The following is a 6,109-nucleotide window of genomic DNA, read 5'->3' as shown; positions in this document are numbered from 1 at the left end:
AAGAAGTACTGGCATATTTATGTATAGCATGATCGTTTCAAATGGATTTGCAATAATTGTGCAGTCGTTTCGCGATCGGTTGCTCTATTATAATTATATTTATTTTACATATCGAGGTGTTCTTCAAAATGTAATATAGAAATCATCATACCATTTCGTATTTAGGTGTTACAAGCGTACTTATTACATTATAATATTTTTAATTAATAATTTACCATAATTGCGCAGTCACCAAAAGTCAGTCATTTAAAGTCGCTCAACGTGCAATGGAACGGTTTCTCTCAAAGATAGGATTAGAAATGAGACTATCCGCGAGAGAACGAAAGTAACCGACATTGCCCACAGAATTAGCAAGTTGAAGTGGCAGTGGGCTGGTCATCTGTGTCGCAGGACCGATGGCCGTCGGATTAGACGGGTCCTGGAGTGGAAACCGCGTCTTGGCAAATGCAGTGTGGGACGTCCTCCGGCCCGTTGGACCGACGATCAACGTAAGATTGCCGGTGTAGGCTGGATGAGGATTGCGGAAAACCGGGATGTCTGGCGCGAACTTGGGGAGACCTATGTCCAGCAGTGGACTGCGATAGGCTGAAGTGATGATGATGATGATGTGTCACCTAGCGATCGATTGCTAGGTGCTAATTTAAAAAATAATTAAAATAAATTAAATATAAAAATAAAACTAATTTAAAAATTTCAGATTGTGATAGTTAGCAATATTATAATTAGTAAAATCATTACTTTTTATTGATTGTTTACAAGTGTTGAGAGCGTAACATATTATACGTATATACTTAGAGGCGATTTTTTATATATTACAGGAAAGGAAAAAAACCTTTTTGTAACTGTAAATCGTATTGTACTCGTAGAATATGAAATTTGTAATTCAGTCGCAATCATTATCACATTTTGTATTTGTATCTTTTACGCTGCAAAATACAAATATCAATTTATCACGATTCAGTATGTACGAGTAACATTCTCCTACATGAAGAAAGATTGGAGCTCAATCCACTACACAGCTTTGACCAAAAAGAAAAACGAATGATATGTTACAATTTATGTAGACGAATAATTGTACCTATTAGTTTCAATAACTGTATTCTACAAAAATATTACGTTTACCTACAAGAAGGAGTTATAATAATACAAGTTATATTAAATTATATTTTTTGAGAGTTATATACGTTTTATAATATATTTAACACGATAATAGCTATCGTATATGGTTTGAAAGTCATCGTGACTACGGCGGGCGCGGCGTTTGCAACGTCACCGAAACATTGGAAATCGAAATGATGATTGCGGAGAATCCGGTAGACTCAAAAGTAATAACTATTACGAGTATATCTATTACAAGTTTTTATTATAGAAATAAAAATGAATGTTGCTAAGCGCATAACTTGAGGATGGCTCGATCAATTCGGCATTTTTTATTGTATGTTCCTTAAGTGCCACGAAAGTTTTTAAACTTAAAAAAATTGAAAATAATAATTTTTTACTATTAATTTTTGACAAAACGAAGTTTGTCCGGACAGCTAGCATTATAATAAAACTAGCTGTGCCCTCGACTTCGTCTGCGCGGATTAGTGACTTTGGGCGACATTTTTTGGATATATCTTTTGCTTTATTTTGGATTATAAACACCTTCGTTTGGGTATTTACATGTACAACGTGCTTTTTTAAATTGGCATAACTTAAATTGGAATAGCATGAACAAACACAAAATGTTAAAGAAAACTTACCACAATGTATTAGTGAAAACCACATCTAAATCGAATCGAATCGGATCGGCCGTTTCTGAGATTAGCGTACACAAACATATTACATTGACATTTTTATTATATGTATTGATACCGGATTTCAACAGCGTTATTTGTATAAAATATTATAAAGCCTATAGCGTTCCTCGGGAAATGTACTATCCAACGCAAAAACAGTTTTTCAATTTGAACCAGTAATACCTGAAATTAGCGAAATAAGGACGCTCCGAGAAGCCTGTGAACGCCCCAGGAGGCTTCTGAGCTTCTGGAAGGAACTGGGCTGGCTGAACTAGTCAGCCCACTTTTCACGCATAGTGGACCACCTTTGCGTCTATATGCGGAAAATCGAGCCCAATACAATACAATACAATACAATACAATACAATACAATACATACCTGAAATTAGCGCGCTTAAATAAATAATAAAACTCTTTAGCTTTATAATATTACTGTAGACTCCATTATTTCGCATGAAATTTCAAGACATTATCTGCTGACGTAGAGAAAAGACTATCCCGGTAATGACCAACACATTTGAAGGCCGTTACTAAAAAAAAAACATCTTTTATGAAGATTTATTTTTGGAGACTAGAATAAAAATATTCTGACATGAAAACCGTACAAATGTTTGTTTTCATAGATAGTTATGTACAATAATCTATAACTTATGCCTTTTATTTATATTTTGTTATACAACAAGGACGGCAAACAAGCGTAAGTACGATTCCCCTGATGATAACCGATTACCGAAGCTTATAGACGCCTGCAAAACCAGAAACATTGCAAGCACGTTCTCGACCCTACTCACAATCCCCCAGGAGTTCCGGTCACCTTACTCACCACAGGAACACAGCACTGCTTGAAAGCAGTATTTTTTAGCTGTAATCTTCTGTGAGGTCGAGGTACTTCCCCAGTCCAGCTGCTCCATATTTGAGTAGAAAATTTTCTACTGTAAGGGTACAGAAGTTCTTCAATCAGTTTCCTCGGTTGAATCAATAGAATATTTAAGTTCATATTAATGTTTATGAAACAGATCTGAAATTTTTATGACTCTAACTATATCTTATGTTCAAATAAGTTATGTTTAACCTTTCTTTATAATTAATCCTTGTGGATGAAACCTTTTACATGAAACTGTTGCCGAAAAAAATTTATTTTATTTAATACTATTTTTTTTTATCTCACTTGTACCAATTTTCAAACAATTATTATTAATAGTGATGAAAAACATAAAATAGTAATATATCGATGTCGATAAATATAAAAATAAAATGTTTGAATATTTGCGCCTATCGCGTCATCCGTTTAGGAAACATTCGAGATGAGATTTATCGGGGCGGTTAACTTTCGTACCGCACTGCGCCACCCAGCGATAGCAAACTAGTGCGGGACACGGTTTAACGATAAAGTTACTTTGTTTAGAAATTGAGAATAAATTTATGTTCTAATTTTCTATTATGCATATCAATATGACACATAAAAATGTTCAAACACGTGTAAAATCGTGTATAAAAAGAATAATAATGCTAGAGGCAATGTTATTACGCAATGTTGCGTTGCGTAATAAATTTATTAAGTAATGCGTTGTTTGTCATTTTTTAATTCTTACGTTACAGTATTGCAGCTGCGACGAAATATCTCGTTCTAAATATGAAACTTAAACGGAACTGTAAAAGCCTAAAAAATACGTCAAACAAGAAAAACATAACTTAATTTTTAAAGTGGAACAAGGGAATCTTTACAATCGTTGTGATTTGAAAATGCTTCATGATGGAGATAGAAACACATACATGTATAAGAGGGAAAGAGATAGGATACATTACTGGTCAAAACGCGTATACGACGCGTTCTGCATGGCACTTACGACCTTTATTACGAGACCGTGATCATCGTCGATAGAACAAATTACAACGACCTTTCTACAGCTTTTCAGAAGTTTCACTTCTGCCGTGTCTGAATTGCACATACACACACTTCTATTGTTTACAGAAAAACTGACACAGTTTACAAAGACACAAAATACAATAGTACTAAAAATTTCAACTATAATTAAAGCGTTACTGTTGTATACATATATTATAAATATTTATATGATAAATCTTAGAATAACATGGTTTGAAGAGTAAATGTGAGGTATTAATTGTCAAAAGGCTTATGTATCACAAATCATAAATACAAAACAAAGAATTCTGTATGCAAATAGTGTATGAACTTTATTTATAACTAGCGTCCCTCCCCGACTTCGCACGGGTATTTAACAAAAATTTCGAAATACTTGTTTTCCCCTAATTTTTATGGTTATAGAAACTTTATTTTCATAAAGAATTACAATAAATTCAATTACATGAGAAATTCAACTATATAAACAATTTGTAATTTATAACATAGTATTAGTGCGAGTCCAACACAAAAGAAAAAAGTAAAACTAAAGTGGGAAGAAATTCAACACTCAGTTTACACAGCGATCGAATGGCATGGCATTTCAGGGCACTTAAGTTATGAAAATATAATATAGCCCATGTAACCCACGGATAGTATAGATTCCCAACAGTGAAAGAATTATCGAAATCGGTTCAGTAGTTTTGGAGCCTATTTAATGCAAACTAACAAACAATCAAATCTTTCTCTTTATAATATTGTTATAGATAACAACATCGATATAAACTTGTCCCGCACTATTAAAACATCAGCCGGTGACTCCACTGTCGTCGTTTCGTCACTATATTTTAAGCTCGTCAAGTTTACGAGTGTATCATGAATTTTCGTATTTCGTCAAAAATCTGAAAATATATTGTTATAACGGTAGATACCCTCGTAAACTGGTTTATGTGGATGTATTTTATTTATTCAAATTATATACAAATAATAATTGGATTAGCTCCCAAATGACAAAAGACTGACTTCAATTAAATAGACGAAAAAAAAAAATGTCAAGGAAATACACGTTATCAAAGATTACTCAAATTATAAATCACATCACGATCAAATTTAAATAGGAACACAAGACAAGCCTTCGACTATAATAAGAATCATCAAAATTGGATACACCCAGTAAAAAATTCTGACATGCTAACATAAAATGTGCTGTGTGGCTACGGCACTAAAGAATTTAGCCACCCCCTCTCTTCCCGTGGGTGTTGTAAGAGGCGACTAAGGGATAACAAGGTTCCACAACCACCCTGGAACTTAAGAAGCCGACCGATGGCGGGATAACCATCCAACTGCTGGCTTTGAAATACACAGGCCGAAGACGGGCAGCGGCGTCTTCGGTGCGACAAAGCCAGTACTGCGGTCACCAACCCGCCTGCCCAGCGTGGTGACTATGGGCAAAACACATGAGTTCACGTTATTTTTGGCGTAAACTTGTGGAGACCTATGTCCAGCAGTGGACTGTATAGGCTGTAATGATTGATTGATTGAACATAAAATAATGCAAGCGAATTAAAAACCTCCTCCTTTTTCGAAGTCATTTAAAATTACTTTTTTATTTTTGTCCTCTATGCATTTCGAAACCAGTGATCAGATTGCGATGAAAGTTTGATATTCTAGGGATGCGTTAGGGTTATACCTCGTTTTGTACAATACTAGTGACAGTGACTAGTGTATTTTATAAGAATTTTATTTTTGATAAAACAATTTCGTACCTTCACTTAAAAAAGATCAGTAGGTACCATGTTTCTAGGTTTAGAAAAGATTTTCATATAAAATTTCTCTCTCTCTAACTCCTTATACAATAAATTTGCAAGCAAGGTACACATATGCATAATATTATTTTACCTTGAGAAATAAAATGAAAGATGTTCTACCGTTAAACTAATGCGACTGATAAGTTTTCCATTTAAACAACTATATTTTAATAATAATAAGAAATGCATATGCTAGCGAGTAATTTCATAATTCAAATGTATAAATAAATAAATAATCTCGTAGGCTACTTTTCAGAACTTTCATTTTTACCGTGTATGAAATGTATATACAAACTTTTTTTTCTTGTATTGCCAGTAAATATGCATGCTAGCTATTTAAATTTCAAGCATTTATTTATAACTATACGTTCATGTTATCAACAGCATCAAATAATATTCAGTTATGTAATGAAACAAGCGCATTCAAATTAATTGAATCTTACATGCAAAGCAGGAACTCGCGCAACGCTAACAAGATAATATTCATTTCACGTTCATTTGAATATCGAATTTGTAATTCTATCATGTAAATCAGATCCCAATCAGATTTAATTTTTCTTTTTTTTAAATAATACTATTTCTCGAAACGGTCGCATTCAGTAATATTCATTTATTTACCGTAAACTGTCTCATGTAACATAGATTTTTATTTAGAGATGTCT

Source organism: Melitaea cinxia, chromosome 22, assembly GCF_905220565.1.
Source record: "Melitaea cinxia chromosome 22, ilMelCinx1.1, whole genome shotgun sequence".
NCBI classification, from domain to species: domain Eukaryota; kingdom Metazoa; phylum Arthropoda; class Insecta; order Lepidoptera; family Nymphalidae; genus Melitaea; species Melitaea cinxia.
The sequence above is the reverse complement of the archived record's forward strand: the minus strand, read 5'-3'. Positions refer to the sequence as shown.